The following is a 21310-nucleotide window of genomic DNA, read 5'->3' as shown; positions in this document are numbered from 1 at the left end:
TTGGCTATCTATTTTTTATATAGGAGTGTAATTTATTGCTCCTCACACGTCCCCCTTTGGTATGCATAAGTTTGTTTTCTATGGCTGTGGGTCTATTTCTATCTTGTATATAAGTTCATTTGTATCACTTGTTTTGGATTCTGTGTATTAGTGATATCATATGATATTTGTCTGTGTGGCTTACTTCACTTTGTATGATAATCTCTAGATCCATCCATGTTGCAGCAAATGGCATTATTCCATTCTTTTCATGGCTGAGTAATATTCCATTGTATATATATACCACATCTTCTTTATCCATTTATCTGTTGATGGACATTTAGGCTACTTCCATATCTTGGCTGTTGTGAATACCTTGCAATGAATAGGTATCTTTTACTCTGGTTTTCTCTGGATACACAGAAGTAGGATTGAAGGATCATAGGGTAGCTCTATTTTTGTTTTTTAAGGAACCTTCCTACTGTTGTCCATAGAGACTGCACCAATTTACATTCCACCAACAGTGTAGAAGTGTTCCTTTTTCAAAGACTTGATTTCCTAAGATTCAGAAGTTTTCCAGTTAATAAGGAGGAGTCCTATAGATGTTTGCACCTTGATTTCTAATCAAGCACCAATGCCCAGGGAAGCAAAAAAATCAAACTATGGAGCCTTTTGCTGGCTTATGCAACTGAATGATTGCACTCTCAGAAAAAGTGATTGCACTTCTGCACTCTCAGGAAAGAAGAAGGAAAATTAACTCTCCAGTCTTCTTTGCTGCAAAAGTCATGACTTGCAGCATTATCCCATCTACAACATGAGAAGTTAAAATGTAGGCTTTAAGAAAATATGTTTCCAATTGCATTTTATAGCCAAGTCATTACAAAATGTCCATTCTCTGGATAAGATGAAACTGATGACTTCCTGTTGGAATATTTTGCACCCTTAATCCTATCCCTGGAAATGAGAATTTGCAGAAGGCTAAAGTGGAGAAGGCAATGGCAACCCACTCCAGTACTCTTGCCTAGAAAATCGCATGGACAGAGGAGCCTGGTGGGCTGCAGTCCGTGGGGTCGCTACTAGTCGGACACGACTAAGCGACTTCACTTTCATTTTTCACTTTCATACACTGGAGAAGGAAATGGCAACCCACTCCAGTGTTCTTGCCTGGAGAATCCCAGGGACGGCAGAGCCTGGTGGGCTGCCGTCTGTGGGGTCGCACAGAGTCGGACACGACTGAAGCGACTTAGCAGCAGCAGCAGCATCAAAGTGACAAGAGCCATGGATATATCTCATCTTCCCTTCATGTTTCACAGGCCTCCTTCTATTTACTCCTTCCACACCTCTAATTTTGAGTATTGTAATCAATGTCTCCACATCTGCTTATATCTCAGGAAACATCTCTCCTAGATACCCCCAGGATTGTCTTCTTAGTAAACAAACCAGGTCAATCCTCTTCTAAGGATGAAACAAACCTAACCAAACCAAGACAAAACAGAACTTCTGGCAACTCCTGCTTCATTCACACGGGGAAGACTGTCGTTCCCAACCTGGCACACAGACCCTTGACATACAAGCCAAATCTTGTCTCCTTACCACCACCTACCACTTTTCTTCTGACTGTACAACCCTTAGTTCTAATTTCCTGTTTCTCATCAAGCACTGTTTTATTTTGCATATATCTAAGTCTTTTTTATATAATTTTATTTACTTATTTGGCTATGCTGGGCCTTCATTGCTGTGTGAGCTTTTCTGTAACTGTGCAAAGTGGGGTTACTCTCTAGTTGAGGTGTACCAGCTTCTCATGGTGACTGCTTATCTTGTTGCTGAGCACAGGCTGCAGAGTGTTGGGCTTCAGTAGTTGCAGCAATGGGCTCAGTAGTTTCAACTCCTGGGCTCTAGATCACAAGCTCAGGAGTTGCGGTACACATGCTCCATGGCATGTGGGATCTTCCTGGGCGAGGGATCAAACCCAGGTCTCCTGCATTGGCAGGCAAATTCTTTACCACTGAGCCACCAGGGAAGCCCTCATGTATCTAGTCTTAACATACATTCTTCTCTTTGCCTGGATTGTCCTTTCCCTGATATTAACAAAATGTTTGAAAGAATAATTCAGAGTACAGAATCTCAGAGAGATTTCCATCTTGGGTTGACTTCAGGCTTTCTCCATGTACTTATCAGAGGCTGGCCATACATCTTTCTGCAGATCACACATTGTGTATGATGTCTAGTTCCCCCAACTTGCTGCTTCACCAGTCCTTGCTGAGTTCAAGTTAAGAAATGTCACAGATCTTGGATGAAACATGCAGATTAAATTATGTCCCACTTTTTGAATAAGGCAGCTTGGTTGAAGTCTCACTCTAACCAGCTAGATGAGATTGGGCAACTTGCTTAACAATATCAACCTCCATTTTCTCATCCATAAAGTAGGAGTAATGACACACTTCTCAAAGAACTGTGGTGAGGATTGATGTTTATAAACACTCAGCACTGTCTGGTATAAAACAACTGCTCTGTAAATGAATGGTCAAGAGTTTAGGCTCTGAAGACAGAGCACAGTTGTTCAAACTGGAAGCCCTACCTTTTAGTGGCTGTGTGAACTTGGCCAGTGAAGCCCTTTTAAACCCAGTTTCTCCATATGTTAAAATGAGAGTGAGATGCTTGCAGTTAGTTTGGGATTATGCATATAGATACCCTACGCTAGAATATTGTTGAGTAGAAGCTGCAGGATGCACCATGTAGGTAGTCCTCCGTGTGTTAAATCATACCACCTTCACAAAGCGTGTGCTCAGGATTGTTAACTCTTAATAGTACCAGTTGTTGCTATCATCATTGTCATATTACCAGCATGATCATCCTCATCTTCATCATGGTCAGCAGCATCATGGTTATCATCATCACTACCGTCATCACCCTCATCATCACCATCATCCTCACCTCTGCCATCATCATCACAGTTATCACAGATATCATCGCCATCCATCATCATCACCTTAGTGGTCCTCACACACTCACACCGGCTCCTACTCGGCACATTCCTGTCTAGTCATATCCACTCCTCATCTCCTTACAATACTTTAGTTAGGACACTTTGGTAATGTGCTCACAAGCCCCTTGGAATCCAGCCTCTTCTCTCCAGGCATGACAAGGACGGTTTGAAAGAAGCCCGATCACTCTGCAGCGCAACTCATGATATCGTTTCTTCAAATTGGGAGACCTGATTGAGCTCATTGTGTCCAGCTTACTCTTCTCAAAATCAACCACAAAAAAAATCTTATGAAATGTTCCGAAAACGTTTAAAATTAGAATCTATCCTTGATCAAAACTTTGAGAAAAATCATATCTTACATAATTCTTTAGATACACAGTAATTCATTTTAGCATATTAAAGAACTGGAGAATTGCCACACTAAACTAATTAATATATTAAACTATTGTAAGTCTGCTGATCCGTGTAATCAGCTAATGCATAAATCTATGACTACAGAAAGTTTCCCTGTGTTTGCGTGTATATAGGTGGCCTATGCAGTAGGAAGGGTTGTGTAAATGCCTTCCTCTTTCCATCTATCCATATGTGTGTCTATGCATATGTGTGGTGTGCTAGATGCCTCTCCTTTCTGTGTATGTGTGTTTATTAAACATTCAAAGATGTGCTACATGCCTACTTTATGTACAAGTGTGAGCTTCTACAGTGAATGGAAAGAATGTACTACGTGCCTCCTTTTGGTGTATGCATGTGGGGGTGCATATGTGTGCTGCACTACATGTGTTCTCCTTTCTGTGTGTGTGTGTGAAGCAATGAGAGGAGGTACCAAATATTTTCACCAAAGAAATTTCTCCCACCTTAGCCTTCTGCTTTTTGAGTTTTGCGCTCCTTTCCTTTTCCTAATTATTGACTATTCTATCTGCATTTCTATAGTTTCTGTCTCTTTCCATAGTTCTCCTCTACTCTGTATGAAAAAGGAAAGTACCAGAAAGCAAAGGGGTGGTACAATACCTTGTATGGCCACTGGTTTTCGCTTATCTTTTTCCATTCTGTGGGGCTAACCTGGTGCTAGGTCTGCTGCTGCATCAATACCAGTTAGAGCAGGTCTTCCCCCGTGCCTCTTGTCCCTTAAAATTTTCTGAAGTGTCCCCCTCCTCAGAAAATGAGCATGGGCCCACACTCACACCTATCTTCACATGTATGACCTTAGCCTCTTAGAGGTCAGGCCCATGGACTCCAGGCTAAGATAGATGGATGACAATCACCATCTTAACCCCTGAATCCTTAAGGCTAGCACCAAGTCTGGCAGAGAGTCACGACAATGAATGTTGAAAGAATAAATGAATTAATTAGGACAGCTCACCGAGGGCCTGTTTATTTTTAAGACCATGTGGTATGTTTTCAGTCAGCAACATGTTCAACAGCAAAGGACAAACTTGTCCCAAGCCCCTGGTGTACTTTCTTTTATTCCTTCTCTAAAGGTTATTATTCTCATACATTCATCCTGCTTTCCTCTAGAAAGTAAGTCTCCACCTTTATGAGTCATTATGTACAGTTGTACAGATCATGCACTGTTATTAAGCAGAGTGTCTAGCCAAGGGGAGTGAGAGTTGAAATTCAAGTTTGCACATTGGAGCAGGGGAGGGTCTGCCATGAAAAAGCACCATGTGTTTGCAGTTATGTGTTCCCAGAGGGGACGCTTTTTATTATTCACCCAAAGAAGTAGTGCGGATTAGTGGTGAGCCTCCCACAGGCCACATGAATCCCTGGGGGTACTTCTTTCCTAAAATCTAGGTCAAGAGTTGAAGAGGATGGACATATGCCACCTTTTTTATTATAACTTACTGTGTGGATCACAGTGGGAAACATTCTGGAAAGAACATAGGCAACAGACATTAGATTTGACTATACTGAGTCTCATAAAACCCTTTCCTGCAGTGGCCACAGAGTGGCTGAGACGCAGATGTGTGCTGACAACTGAGAAACAGAAACGGATGAAGAAGAAACCAGGAGCAGGGGTTGAGGCACTGACCCGCATGTCGTCCCAGTTGAGTCAAGGGGGAGTGAAATTTTCTAGAAGGATAGAAGTTGTACCCAGTGGTCACCTGCAGCCCTCCTCCTATCAGGAGCCCATAGTATCTGTTAGTCGTTTTCTTCCATCTCCAGCTGAAGAGTCCTTCTGCCCTTCTGCCTGCTATCCCTTCTTCCCTGGCATGAAGGTCTTGCCCCCAGTTACCGATTTTCTCTGGCCCTTGTCATAAAGAGACCCCAATAACAAACAGGTAGAAACCCTATTCATGTGGCCCCTGGTCTCAGAAGAGTAATGGATATCTGCAGAGGTCTCTGATCAGAAAACATTTTTGACTGCTTGTCTCACCTGTTGCCCTAGAAAGGTCTTTCTCAGGTGGGATCCACCAGGAAAGCTACCATTGTTACGTGTATCAGTACACTCCAGGCATTGAGTCGGGCACTTGACCTGTAGAATTTCTTCATTTGTCACCAAGTCTCCAGCAAAGCAGGCAGATTCTCTACCATCTGAGCCACCAGGAAAGCTTCATTTGTCACCACAACCCTCTGCTAAGTTACTATACATCTCTGCATCATAAAGGAAAACAAAAACAAGAAAAACACCCATGCCGTGGGAGTGTACTTATAAGGAGGAATACTGCATAAAAATACTCAGCAGGGCACCTGGAGTACACTGAGCACCAGGTCAGGGAGTTGTTGGGTTTGTTTGTTGTGAAAACTGCCTCTGTAAAGATGCAAACACATAACACAGACATTTGGGCCTTATGCAAACAATGGTGAGAAATTATTCTTTGCTGGACGAGTTAGGTTGAAATGATTTTTTAATATTCTATCCTTGTGGCCAAATCCTACTTGCTGGGTTAACTTTTGAAATTTAGAACAAATTGTCATCTAGTAAGTTAAAATGATCTCAGCCTGAGTGTGTTTCCTGCTGTTAGTTCACTCGGAATGTTCTGGGCTGTGTGTCAAATGCATTCTCATTGTGTGACTGCCAGAGAGGGGAAAATGCCCATTGTCTTGGCTATTGCTATTTTTATTTAAATTGCAGTCCAACTTTTAGAAAGTCTTGATGGTCATAAATGTGAAATGGTGGGTAAAGTACTCTTGGAAAAGAGATATATTGTTTTCATTAAAAGAAAACAATGCATGTTCATAAGGGCACATTTTGGAGACGAAAACTGTAAAAGCGAAAACCATTCTCCTATAAGCCTTTTTCTAAAACAGAACCACTTTAAAATTTTTGAGTTTTTAAAATCCAGCCATATAGACAGATAGGTAGATAAACAACAAATAGACAAACAGATTGGATATACATGTATATGTCCATGTAAATGAGTGAATAGACATAGATTTAGATATATACTAGATATATATATACATATATACCTAACCTGAAATATATAATTGGAGTTGTGTGTGTGTATATATATATATATCTGTTGTCAACATGATGTGTGTATACATGCAGAGACACAAACATAAATGATATCTGGAGATAGATATACTGATCATACTGTTGTGAATCTGCTTTTTAAGCTTAATGCTGCTGAGCTGCTGAGTCACTTCAGTCGTGTCCGACTCTGTGTGACCCCATAGACGGAAACCCACCAGGCTTCCCCGTCCCTGGGATTCTCCAGGCAAGAACACTGGAGTAGGTTGCCATTTCCTTCTCCATTTAAGCTTAATAGTCTAGCAAAAACAATATTTTGTATTTTACAATGCTTTCTATGATTACCATTTTAATAAAGGCAATAATAAATGCAAGAAAAAAGTATATTTCATAGGTTGCCAGATCAAAATTCAAATGTCACTTTTCCTGTGGCTGGAATTTGAAATTGTTCCCCAGTTGATGTTTGTATAAAGACTGCAGGAATAACATCTTTTGCACAAATGCTTATTCATTGTTTCTCTCTAGGACATATTTCTGGATCAAAGAGTATGACTACTTTGGAAGGATTTGAGATATATCATAATAAACATCACTTAATTGTTTATTTCATTGTTTTTAAATTGGTTTGATTAATATTCCCACCAGTGTATTTATACTTTATTTCCCTGAATTCTCCCAAATGCAATTACTACAATGTTCAGATGAGAATGTTTTTATATTGAAAATAATAGTATACATTCAGTAGGGTTTGAAGTGTACCACAGAGCAGATAAACAACCAAGAAAGACTTCAAACTGTTACATGTAAGCCATTTTTAAGCATTAAAGTCCCTAAGGTGGTGTCACTCTTCAGTCACTAAGATGCCTCTGACTCTTTGCGACCCCATGGACCACAACCCACCAGGCACATCTGTCCGTGGTTTTTCCCAAGCAAGAATACTAGAGTGGGTTGCCATTTCCTTCTCCAGGGGATCTTCCTGACCTGGGGTTCGAACATGTGTCTTCTGCACTGGCAGGCAGGTTCTTTACTACTGAGCCAGCAGGGAAGCCCCCACACTAAGGTATGGGGGGGGTTTACTCTTTCACTCAAGGAGATTACAGTACTGAGAAGAGGATGCTAGCACGACTGTACTCCATATAAAAGGGGGTTCACAGTCCCCATAAATGTCATGGTCTCTTCAAGTGAGAAGGACCAGAGAATATGCCTCAAAAGAGCTGAGATTCCAGTGGGACTGAAGAATGTGACAAGAAAAGCAGTCACCTGCAGAAGAGATGGGGAGAGCAGTGCCTGGCAAGCAGGCGACCAGGGGGTAGATTTGATAGCTGAAGGTGAAGAGACCAGCATACCTGGGAGGAACCTTGGGAGGAGCATGAGATGGACAGAGAGGACACCTGTGAGTTGTGGGGGATTCGCAACCTTGCCTTGGGAGTGGGCGAGGGGAAACTCCCAGGGGAAGATGGCAGGTGACCCTGAAAGAACAGTGGCCACAGGGTGAGCTTTAATTAAAAGAGCATTGTGACCATAGAAACAAATCCCCCATTCCAAATGTGGAGGACAGAACTGATAGAAATTGGTGAATGAGTGCCTGGGAGGGCCAAGAGGTTCAGGTTTGAGTCAGGTGGGGTTGGAGCCACACCAGGTCTCAGCACCGGGAATTGGTCTGTGTTAGTGACCTGCATGCAGATGACCCAAGTGTTCTTTCACTCTGCATAGACATGAGTCTTCCTAATATTTCCACACAGCCTCAGCTAAATGGTACCCCTAAAAGCTCCAGAAAACCCTGCCCTCTTACTTCCCTAATCTAACAATATGTGTTCTCTAAGGTGAAGAATTGATGCTTTTGAACTGTGGTGCTGGAGAAGACTCTTGAGAGTCCCTTGGACTGCAAGGAGATCCAACCAGTCCATTCTAAAGGAGATCAATCCTGGGTGTTCATTGGAAGGACTGATGCTAAAGCTGAAATTCCAATACTTTGGCCACCTCATGCGACGAGTTGACTCACTGGAAAAGACTCTGATGCTGGGAAAGGTTGGGGGCGGGAGGAGAAGGGGACGACAGAGAATGAGATGGGTGAATGGCATCACCAACTCTATGGACATGAGTTTGAGTGAACTCCAGGAGTTGGTGATGGACAGGGAGGCCTGGCATGCTGTGATTCATGGGGTCGCAGAAAGTCGGATACGACTGAGCGACTGAACTGAACTGAACTGAACTGAAGGTGAGGTTGAGAGGTTGCTTGGAGAGTCATATCCAGCTCATTAAAAACAGCAAAAAAAAAAAAATTTAAGCAGAAATGCTGTGGGAAACTTCAGAGACTTCTCTTTATAATGACGATGGTATGAAGGTGCTTCCCTTCCCCTTCCTTCTTAATTGGCCCAGAATACAGCTGATGTGATGGTTGGAGCTCTAGCAGCCATGTTAGATCATGAGATGGCCTTAGAATGGAAGCCACGGGCTGAGGATGATGGAGACTTGCTTCCTAAGGCACCATGGAATCACCACGTCGGCTGGTTTCTACCACTTTTACTTTGGGTCTTTATGTTTTTGTTTATTTAAAAAATAAAATTCAAGCTAATTTCCTTCATATTTATTAAATAAATTCTTAGAAAATGAAAAAAATCCCAGCAGTCCCAGGCTTCCCTGGTGGCTCAGTGGTAAAGAATCCACCTGCCAATGCAGGAGACATGGGTCCAGTCCCTAGTTCAGGAAGACCCCACATGCCACGGAGCAACTAAGACTGTGTACCACCACGACTGAACCTGTGCCCCAGAGCCCAGGAGCCACAACTACGGAAACCCACACATCCTAGAGCCTATGCTCCATAACAGGAGAAGGCACCGCCATGAGAAGCCCCCTCACTGCAACTAGAGAGGAGCCCCTGCTTGCTGCAACTAGAGAAAAGCCTGTGCAGCAACAAAGACCCAACACAGCCAAAAATAAATTAATAAAACTTTTGTTAAAAGAACAGTGGTCCCAACGCCCAAACTGGGACCTCAGTCATCTCACTGTGACCAGCTCTGCAGGCCACCTCTGTGTCCCAGGGAGGCAGGTGACAGGGGTATCTCCAAGGAAAAGAGGGAGCTTCCTTCCAAGAGGAGCTGGTCAGCAGTGCACCTGAAGGGTCTGGGGCAGCAAGAGTGCAACTCCAGGAAACAGAAGCTCCAAATCCACCGCAGGAAAGGATGACCAGGCCCTCGTGGGGAATAGTGCAAGGTAATGTTCCCCAGCCTGAACCCAAATAAATACCAAAATTCACAAAATATTTAAAATGTGGCCATGTAAGAGGCCAAGCATGATAACTGAAATGACTTGCACTTGTTTCCCTGAGCAAAAGAGCCCCTGGAGGAGGGCTTGGCAACTCACTCTAGTATTCTTGCCTGGACAATCCTTAGGACAGAGGACTCTGACAGACTACAGTCCATAGGGTCACAAAGAGTGGATATGACTAAAGCGACTTCACACACAGGCATACAGCCTAAAACTAGCTTGCACAGTCATTAACAAGACCCCCAAATGCAGAATAGCTGTGGTGAGCAACTGTTTTTAGAGATTATCCAATTTGTGGCAATGTTGCCACTAGAATGAGAAGCTCTTTTTCTTCCCAAATAGCTCGCTGAAGATAGGTGTAGGGTTCTGGTTTGTGTGACCCAGGCTCTCGTGTTTGTAAGTACCTGGCCCCCAGTGCCTTGCCTCAGGGCTGCTCAGGAGCTTTTGGTTTTCTGTGTTTGTTTTTTTTTTTTTTTTTTTGTGGACAGAATGAGAAAACACACAGCCAGGCAGTCAGTCTTGAGCCCCTTTCTCTGCTATACAGGGGTGAAGGCGGGGGATCATGCACTGGATGTTTCAGACTTTACATGAGATAGGAGGTGGAGGTCTGGCAGGCACAAGGACTAGCCTTTAACCAGACAGAGAAGAAGGAATTAAAGGAGTAGAGTCTTTTATGAGTAGTGGTGGGAACACTGAGAATATTTTAGAGTTAGAAAATTTACAGTGCTCTGAAATAAGACAAAGATCCGTCCAGGGGGCGCCAACCATTGTGTATCTGCCTGGAATGCTTGTAGAAGAGGACCTGGAGTGGTAGAAAAAATAATAACATAGAGAACTCAGAAACACGAAGTGGATACTCCTATTCTTTCAAAATTTTATGTACATACACACACACACACGGGCTTCCCTGGTGGCTCAGACGGTAAAGAATCTGCCTGCAATGCGGGGGCCCTGGGTTCAATCCTTGTGTTGGGAAGATCCCCTGGAGGAGGGCATGGCAACCCATACCAGTATTCTTGCCTGGAGAATCCCCATGGACTGTAGCCCACCAGGATCCTCTGTCCATGGGGTCGCAAAGAGTCAGACACGACTGAGCAACTAAGCACACACACACACACACACACACACACACACACACACATAGATGCATACATACACAAGAAAATGTGCACACAAATACATGCACAAGCATATACACAGATACACACACAGAGAGACATACATGCATACACACACACACAAACATACATGCATACACGCATGTTTAGGTGCTAAGTCGTTTCAGTCATGTCCAACTCTTTGCGACCCTATGGACTGTAGCCTGCCAGACTCCTCCATCCATGAGATTTTCCAGATGAGAATATTGGAGTGGATTGCCATGCCCTCCTCCAGGGGATCTTCCTGACCCAGGGATCAAACCCAAGTCTCTTATGTCTTCTGCATTGGCAGGCAGGTTCTTTCCCTCTAGCACCATCCAGGAAGCCAAATTTACATGCATGCATACACACAAATAATGCACACTAAGCACAAGCCTGCATACAAACACATACAAACATACATACAAAACACTGACATATCAGCACACGCATCCACACATACACACATACAAACATATATATGTTTGTACACCTGTTCTCCTACTGGGTCAAGATCACTGATGCTCCTTAGAAATGTCAGGGAACAATCACAGTAACATGTCTGTACTTTCAAGTCTTTCAGCACCATTTCCACTGAATTCCAGTTCATACCAATAGCAGCTGGGGACACCTGCCACAGAGGCTGGGGCCAACGGCTCTACGGGTGTCTCGGGTCTGTCATTCTGGGTCATGCGCCCATTGTTCATGTGTAGCAAACCTTCTCCTGTCAAGCAGTGGGGGGGCAGTGATGCTTATTTCATTTGGCTGTTTGAAAACCCAACAAGACAACTGGTAGAATTTCCCTATAAAATGTAATTTTGAGCAAACACTCAGCTGTACATATTTGATGAATTGACATGTTTTGAGAATTTAGGCATCAGGCACTATATCAATTATTTTTATAAATAATCACAAAAGCAAGCCATTGGAATAATATACAACCATACACAAAGGCCTATTTGGAATGAAATATAGGACAGGATGGAGGATATCAAACCCTCATTTCCCTGAGAAAATAAGAGGCAGCCAGCCTGTGTTCAGGGAAGGGTGCTATGTGGATCATTAGTGATGAGGCCCATGTCCCAAAGCCTGGACCTTTTGACTTGGGAGCCAGTGCTCCCTTGACCAGAGCCCCCAGCTTTTTGCTTCCCAGAAACCCCCGGGAGGCAGAGGCAGATATTGAAGGTCGCCTAGGAACATATGAGAAATAAACATGGCAAGTTTCCCAGTTTCACGGGCTCCCCGCCAGGCCCTGACAGCAGGCAAAAGTGCAAGGGTGTCCCTGGCTCTGAGAAGTTCACCAACAGGGGCAAGGAGAAGGAGCACTTAGCTCTATTTCTCTCCAATTTCTATGAGAAATAAACCAAATCATATATTCATATAGGATGACCAAGGAGAGCATCCTGTCATCTAAGTGATGCAATGAGGCATCATCTTCTACAGCTTCTGTTCATCCAGATGCACCAGGATACAGGGGCCTGAGACACAAACACCCACACAGCCCTGACCTCTTATCACGAGCAAGGCAATAGAATGCAGTCAGGTGCAGCTCCTGATCCCGCTAATGAGTTTGGACCCAAGACTTCACCTCTTACTTGCCACCTAGGTGTCACTGGAGGCTCCCAAGCCTGTTTCCTCACTTGCAAAGGAAGGATGACAATTGAAGTATCCTTGGTATCCTTGAGGGATAAATGAGATGATACAGAACATGCCTGGGTCCTAGCAGCACTCAGTGTGTGACCTGCCACCCTTATGACTCCATGCTATCCTCTAGGAAAGATGCTAAGTTGGCTCAGAGACACCAGATATCAGTGCAATCCTAAATCCAGGGACCAGTACAAGATGGAATTCAGGAGTTAAAGAGACCAAGGTTCAGACTAAATACATGGAAAGAGAGAGAATTTTGAATTTTGAATTCATGTGAGAAGGCAAGGACCTTGAACACAATGGAACATGAATTTACCCTACACTGGGATGATGATCGAGCTTAATGTCTCTGAGGCAGAGAGAGGAAAAATGCTCCCAACCCTTGCCCTATGTTCAATGGTATTTGGTAACTGAATTAAATCCTATGACAGAAAAGAGTTCTTGAAATGCTTATAATCAGAAAGAAAATTCTGCACCAACACTTGCAGCAAAATGTATGCTTCTGTCTAGCAAATTTTTAGCCCGTTTGGGGCAAGGAAGAACGGTGTAGCAGTTGAGTGGTCGGGGACCCCAAATGCTTTTGCTGATAAAACAGAAAAAGACCTCAGCCATTGCAGGAGCAGGTGAACTTTTCACTTGCCTCCCTGGTGCTTAGTGCAGGGCCTCCATAGCTGACAAGTTCTTGCCCACTTGGATGACAAAGAGGAAGGCAAATCAGAGGGAAGGGCTAGATGTTCAGGCAAGATTTGAGCATAAGAAGGAGACGAACACTCAAGTCCCCCTCAGAATCAGGAAAATCCGATTGAAATCCACTTTACAATATATATTCAGACAGGTAAGATATTAGGTCCCCATGTATAAGCAAAAATGTGAAGGAAACAAACACACACATGAGCTCTGATCATAGATTGGACTGACCAGAGTGTCAAGCTTGGTGAAGTCAGTTGACAGCACAGTCAGAAACACAGAGCCTCCCTGGACTATACAGCTTGCAGAAGGGGAGGGGCATGCCTGTGTTTTTACTACTGTATGCTCAAAAGCTCACAATGCTTAAATTGTAATAAAGTAAATGTTTAATATGTAATTCTTATAGTGACTCTGGAAGAGAGCTGGTTCTTCCGTCATAAACTAACCTGGGAGGAGCCGGGTCTCAGCAAAGCTGTGTGGATTTCCATTTCCACAGGAACCAGTCCCTTTCAGGGCAATCTATACTAGGAATAGAAAAGAGTTTTATTTGACCCAAACTCAGGATGACAGCCCAGGAGACACCTTCCCAGGCAACTCTGAGAAACTGCTCTGGAGAAGGCAGTTTTCTGTCTTGTCAGATCTAAAAACATCACATAAGTCAAGGGTACATATCTTCGAGGTTTCAAAAACACAGATCATCATGTACACAGTGGGTCAGTATGGCCTTGGCACCTCAGAAGAAAGTCTTATCATCAAAAGGACCATTATTGGCACTGCAGGAAGGGAGTCTTCAGTTTTTACTTTTAACATGAACATTCTTTCTGATCAATACCCTCCTCTTCTTTAATAATTAAAGCAGATGTACAATGTATGTTTGATAGGCCACAAACAGCCTGTTCTAGTTAGTATAAAATTTAAGGTAACCCGAGAGTAAGCCAAGATGACAGCCTCTTTCCTCAATATGTGAGCATTTTTTTTAACAATATGAACTTAGCTTTAAGAGATTAAGAGAGAAATAGGACTTCTTTGGTGGCTCAGTGGATAAGAATTCACCTGTCAAGGCAGGGGCCATGGGTTTATTTCCTGGACTGGAAAGATTCCTCATGTCACAGGGCAGCTAAGCCTGCGTGCTGCAATTACTGAGCCCACTTGCTGCAACTACCGAAGCCTGTGAGCTCAGAGCCTGTGCTCCATAACAAGAGAAGTCGTCAAAATTAGAAGCCTGTGCACCTCAATAATGGGGAGCCCCCACTCACCACAATTAGAGACAGTCTGCATGCAGCAAAGAAGACACAACACAACCAAAAACAAAATAAATAAATAAACAACTAAAAAAAAGAGAGAGAGACTAGGTGAGAATTGGTTAGAAACAGTGGGCAGAAAATTTGTCAGTCACACTAAAGGGACTGGACTTTGAGAGACCGAACCCCAAGCTTGGTCTAAGCAGAGGTTAGGAGGAGCCTGCCGGCTTCCTTGTCCTCTGTGCTTGCAGCCACGACTTGTCCTGAGGAAACACCCAGTGTCCTTTACCAAAAAATATGTAAAGGGGCTCATCTTCCATGAAAGTAACTGGCAAAAGAAATAAGAGATTCAAAATATACTCAGAGACCAAGTAAGGTTGCCCCCGCTGTGCCCCTAAAGGATTATTTAAAGTTTCCCGTGCTCAGTTTGTGTGCATCCAGAAAGCTGTAACTTATTGGCTGAGCTCAAGCTGAATTGATAGGAACTCCTGGCTGAAAGATTAACAAGATATTTACACTCACTTTCACAGAGGAACCTCAACAAGGGTGGTTAGCAAATGATTTGTTTGGCTTTCTGGACTGAACCCCAGGAAAGTACATAAAAATGCTAATTAGATGTTAAGAGACCACAAAGAATCCTTGAGAAATCATTGAGGTGGTCACCCTACTTTGGCAAAGCCTCAGAGGCAGTAGATAAGTCTGCCTTATAAAAGAGATCCAGAGAAATGAGTTGGCAAGACCCCCTTGGCGCCCTGTTACCATGAGTTCTGTTAAAGGAAACCCTTCCTTACGATGCACTAAGCCCCACCTCCAGCCTCTGTTGCTGTGTTCTGTTCTAGGGACAGCAACGCTCAAATGACTGGTTTCCTTCTGTGTGTAGGAAACTTCCATATGCTCCATTTCATCAATACCTGGCTTTTTCAAGGTTAACCCAGCCGGATTTTCAAGGACACGTTTCTTTTTATAAAACCCTTGTAACAGTTTCTGTCTCTTTTGCAGATTGAGAAACACAGCAGGGTGAATAATAAAAGATCCAGGATAAAGTTTTGCTAGGAAACAAGCAACGGCAAAGACCCAGCGATAAGAGCAGCCCAGAAACTGCCAGGTCACGGAAAGCAAGAATGCGATGCTGCTCTCTGGAGCCCCCATAGAGGTGAGCTCACCACTGCAATGTGAATACAGAAAGAAAGGTGGGGCTGTCCCCAGCACAGGGACAGTGTGGGCTCTCTCCAAGGGAGAGGCTGAAGGACCTCTCAGGTGTCCAGCTGATCCCGTTGCTGAAGCAGTACCAGACTGGTGTCCTGGCAACTATGCATTCGTGGAAATCTGCTCAATCTCACTTTTGCTGCCTGGTGGCCCTGATCCTGTCCCTGCTGCTCCTATTCCTGATACACAGCACCTTATTTCTTGGTCCTTTAGTTGGCTTCATTTTTCTTTCCCTCTCAGCATAATACTTGACGCATGCCTAACTCTCAGCCTCATTTCTGCCTTTGGGCTCATGAGTATTACCTGTTCTATCAGGTGACTCATAGTAGTAGCTATGGGTTTGGACTGTTCAGAACAGAGCTATAAGCATTTATATATAGGGTTTTTGTGTGAACCTTAGTGTCTACTGCTCTGGGATAAATGCCCAAATGTGTAGCTGCTGGGTCATTTAGTATTTGCATGTTTTGTTTTATAAGAAAGTGCCTAGCTATTCTCCAGGGTGGCTATATCTTTACACATTGCTACCAGCAATAGAGGAGTGACCTAGTCTCCTCACCAGTATTTGGTATATCACTATTTTTGTTTTAATTTCAACCATTATAATAGATGTGTACTGATATCCTATTGTGGTTTTAATTTTCATGTTCTGAAATTTTCATTCAGCTAATGATGCTGAATACTTTTCTTTTGCCATTTGTGTATTCTCTTCAGTGAAATGTTTCTTCATGTCTTTTGATCATTTTCTAATTGAATTGTTTGACTTTTATTATTAAGTTTAGAAAGCTCTTTACATATTTTAGAAACCAATCCTTCATTGAATATGTGATTTGCAAATGCTTTCTTCCCTCTTTAGTTTACCTATTCATCTTGCTCATTAGAGTTTCCATGGAGCAAAAGTTTTAAATTTTGATTAGGTCATATATGTCATTTTTCACTTCTATGGATCATGATTTTAGTGTCTAAGAATTCTGGATAGACCTGAATCCTGAAGACCTTTTCTCTACTTTTATAGAAATATTATAACATTTTCAGTTTTTGTTGTTTGTATAAAGTGCAAAGTTTACACCGAAGTTCATTCTTTTTGCCTACAGATGCTCAAATGTATCAAAATAGTTTCTGGACACATCTATCCTTATTTCATTGAACTGGTTTTTGCATCTTTGTCAGAAATCAGTTAATTATATTTGTGTTGATCTATTTTGGAATCCTGCATTCTGACCCAGTGATCTACGGTCCCTCCCTCCAGCAATACCAAACTATCTTGACTGCTATAGCTATATAGTGAGACTAAGCACTGGTTGGGGGTATAGCTCAGTAGTAGAGCACATGCTTAGCATGCATGAAGCCCTGGGTTCAATCCCCAATGCTTCCACTTTCATATGTTGGACTTCCCTGGTAGCTCAGCTGGTAAAGAATCCGCCTGCAATGCAGAAGACCCCAGTTCAATTTCTGGGTTGGGAAGATCCGCTGGAAAAGGGATTGGTTACCCACACCAATATTCTTGGGCTTCTCTGGTGGCTCAGCTGGTAAAGAATTCACCTGAAATGCAGGAGACTTGCATTAAATCCGAGTTGTGACGATCCCCTGGAGAAGGGAACATCTACTCACTCCAGTATGCCAGCCTGGGTTGAAAAGAGTTAGGATACGACTGAGTGACTTTCACTTTCAAGCACTGGATAAAGTGAGTCCAACCTCTTTATTGTGATTTGTCAAGAATGGTTTATTCTAATACCTATGTCTTTCAATATAAATTTTAAAAGAATATTATCTATATCTATAAAGATCTTGCTGGAATATTGATAGGAATTTCATTCTACCTATAGATCAGTTTGGAGGAAGTTGATGACATATTTACTAGGTTGGATCTTTTGGTTCATGAACATGGTATGTCTTTCCATTTAGTTAGGCCTTCCTTGATTTCTTTCATGAGCAAATTGAAGAATAAAAACCATATAGTCATCTCAATAGATGCAGAAAAAGCTTTGACAAAATGCAAATTGAAGAATAAAAACCATATAGTCATCTCAATAGATGCAGAAAAAGCTTTGACAAAATTCAACAACCATTTATAATGAAAATGCTCCAAAAAGTGCACATAGAGGGAACCTACCTCAACATAGTAAAGGCCATATATAAGATCAATACCAAACATCATTCTCAATGGTGAAAATTTGAAAATTTTTTCTCTAAGATCAGGGATAAGACAAAGATGTTCATTCTTGCCACTATTATTCAAGATAGGCTTGAAAGTCCTAGTCATGGCAATCAGAGAAGAAAAAGAAATAAAAGTAATCCAAATTGGGAAAGGAATAAAAATATTACAGATGACATGATACTATACATAGAAAATTCTAAAAAAAAGATGTTACCAGAAAACTACTAGAGTTAATCAATGAATTTGGTAAATTAGTAGGATACAAAATTAATACATGGAAATCTTTTGCATTCCTATACACTAACAAGGAAAGAACAGGAGGAGAAATTAACGAAACAATCCCATTTACCATCACATCAAAAACAATAAATACCTAGGAATAAACCTACCAAGGAAGCAAAAGAAATGTACTCAGAAAACTGTAAGATCCTGATGAAAGAAATGAACATAAACATATGGAAAGAGACATCATATTCTTGGATTGGAAGATCAATATTGTGAAAATAACTATACTACCCAAAGCAATGTACAAATTCAATGTGATCTTCTTCAAATTACCAATGGCATTTTTCACTGAATTAGAACAAAAAAATTTACGATTTGTATAGAAAGACAAAAGACCCTGAATAGCCAAAACAATCTTGAGAAAGAAAAATAGAACTGGAGGAATCAGGCACCCTAACTTCAAACTATACTACCAAAGCTCCAGTAATCAAAACAGCATAGTCCTGGCACAAAAACAGAAATATAGATCAATGGAACAGAACAGAAAGCCCAGAGATAAAGCACGTACCTGTGGTCACTTAATCTATGACAAGGGCGGCAAGAATACACAGTGGAGAAAAGAGAGTCTCTTCAAAAATGGTGCTGGGAAAGCTAGACAGCCACATGTAAAGGAATGAAATTAGAACACTCCCTAACACCATACATAAAAAATAAACTCAAATAGGATTAAAGATCTAAATGTAAACCTGAACACTATAAAATTCTTAGAGGAAAATGTAGGCAGACACTCTTTTACATAAATATCTTTTTTGACCCACCTCCTAGAGTAATGAGAATTAAAAATAAACAAATGGGATCTAATTAAACCTAAAAGCTTTTGCACAGCAAAGGAAACCAAAAGCAAAATGAAAAGACAACAGTCAGAATGGGAGAAAATATTTGCAAATGAAGCAACCAACAAGCGATTAAACTACAAAATATACAAACACTCATGCAGCTCAATATAAAAAAAAACTAATAACCCAATCAAAAATAGTAGATCTAAACCGACATTTCTCCACAGAAGATATACAGATGGCCAAAAAGCACAGGAAAAGATGTTCAACATTACTAACCTACTTACCTCAACTAGAGAAAACCCACATACAGCAATGATGATATAGCACAACTAAAAATAAATAATTGAAATTTAAATAAAAAGATGACAATTATTTTCTTTCAGTGATTCAAAAGTGTTGTGCTACTTTATTCTGGTTTTAAGATTTCAACTCAGAAATCAACTGTTATTCAGATTATTGTCCTCCTATGGGTAAGGCACAATTTTTCTGGCTGCCTGTAAGATGCTTCCTTTGTCTTCAGTTTTCAGAATTTCATGGTGATATTTTTTGGCATGGATATGTTTGGGTTCCTCCCATTTGCTTTTTTTCTCAGACACTTGAATTTGCACACTTGTGCATTTTAACAAATTTTAGTTTTCAGTCATTTTAAAATTAAGCTTTCAACTCCATTCTCTTTCTCTTCTTTTTCTGGGACTCTGTACAAATATTAGATCTCTGGTTATTGTGCAAAGGTCTCTGAAACTGTTATTTTTCCATCTTTCTTGTGTTTTTTCAGTTTGGTAAACTCTATTTATTCATCCATCTTCCTGTTCATTGGTTTTATTCTCTGTCATCTCCACTCTACTATTGAGCCCATTTTACAAGCTTATTTTTGTTTCAATGTAGTATTTTTGTTTCCATAATTTTCATTTGGTTCTTTTTTCTTAATTTCTATTTCTTTGCTGATATTTTCTACCTCTTTTCAAGAGGATGTTTAATTGATCACTGAAACATTTTCATGTTATCTGCTTTAAAATTCTCAGGTAATTTCAACATCTGATTCATCTTGGCCTTGGCATTAGGTGATTGGGTTTTTTTCTCATTTGGTCATGCTTTTTTGGCTCTCAGCATAATAGGAGATTTTCAGTTGCATTCTGGACATCGGTCTATGATGTTAGGAGACCCTGGGTCCTATGTCAGTCTCTATTTCAGCAGCCAGTCACCCTGTTTACATTTGATGTGGTGGCCTTGGTTTGCTGTAGACTGTGGTCCCACTGACAAATCAGTCAAAGTCTTTCCATGTTATTTTGGTCTGCATAATTTATCTGATGTTTCCACGTTTCTGCTGCTTCCCAATGTTGCTGCCTGAGGGATGGAGGGGTTTCCAGGCAGGGTCACTTTGAAACATGGTCGTGGAAAGGAGGCTTCCTGGCTAGATGCTTGTCAGGTAACCCTAAGAGCATTCCCCCTGCTGTCCTATATCTTAAGGGAGGGTGATTTATACTGTGGGACAAGGAGACTTTCCAAGCCAGGACACACAGGCAGGGTGAAGCATTTTCCCCTGGACCAGAGGTGGCTAACAGACAGGTTGAAATGCAAACATACATTTGCCCGAAGTGGAGAGCTACATTCTTTCTCCTTAGAACACTGCAGTAGACAAGAAAAAAACCAATGGAACAGTCAATATCAATAACAATCATCTGAGATACAATAGATTGCTGATGCAAGGAGAAAGTGACAGTGTGGAACTTCCCCTGAGTCTGTGCTCCTGGGAAGCAAAAGGTCCCGAAATGCCCCCACATTTGTATCCTGGAAAGTGGCATGCTGTGAAGGCCTAATACAACTTGGATCAGGCTCACAACGCCTCCTGTTCCCCTAGGACCAGACCAGAGAGCCCAAACTCCCATTGACCAATCTGGACAAATGCCCACCAACTTGACCAGTCTTCAGTGAGGCTTCTCTCCTCCCATAGGACCTGAACTTGGCCTGCCGTTGAGCCCTGGAACAAGGAACTCCCCCTCCTTCATAACCCAATTTTGTCAGATCCATCAAAGGGTTCTATTGCTCCCAGCCCCACGTGACTGCATTTTAGCCCCCTCACAGTGAAGGCACCTGAGCCAGAGAGGTTGGAATAGTGCCTCTTGCTGACACAGATGATCAATGGTCAACGAGAAATAATGGTCATAAGATGTCAGGGGAGGGAAAACTGTGGTTCCAGGCAGTGCTGACCTGCTTCTTCCCCAGTAGTCAGATTCTATCTTTGGCATCAGTCCCTCCAAGTCCCCCTGCATCCTTTTCAGGTGCAGAGTGCATCTGTGTGTGCCTCTGGGTCATCACCCACCAAGCCTGCCTGCATGGAAGTTGCCCACGATACACTTCATAATTGCACTTTGTGAAGTTGCCTGCTTGTTTTTTGCATCTCAAATTGCCTTCTCAGTTTAGTGAGTGCTTTAGGGTCCCTTCCTACTCAGAAAATAGCCCCTCCGAGAATCAGTCTCTGGAAAATGCACTCCCTATCAACTCTTTCCTTCTTTCTAGTCTCCTTTGC

The 21310-nt window shown here is 42.1% G+C and overlaps 1 non-coding gene across 1 annotated transcript; it reads left to right on the top strand.

Annotated features, from left to right (window-relative positions):
• Positions 1 to 16864: 16864 nt before the first annotated feature.
• Positions 16865 to 16936, top strand: TRNAA-AGC (transfer RNA alanine (anticodon AGC)). The gene has a single exon. It is a non-coding gene; the product is annotated as a tRNA-Ala (tRNA).
• The last annotated feature ends 4374 nt before the right edge of the window (positions 16937 to 21310 follow it).

The sequence above is a fragment of the Moschus berezovskii genome, chromosome 3, assembly GCF_049115385.1.
Source record: "Moschus berezovskii isolate FMDL1 chromosome 3, NW_MosBer_1.0, whole genome shotgun sequence".
Classification (NCBI taxonomy): Eukaryota; Metazoa; Chordata; class Mammalia; order Artiodactyla; family Moschidae; genus Moschus; species Moschus berezovskii.
The sequence above is the reverse complement of the archived record's forward strand: the minus strand, read 5'-3'. Positions and strand labels throughout refer to the sequence as shown.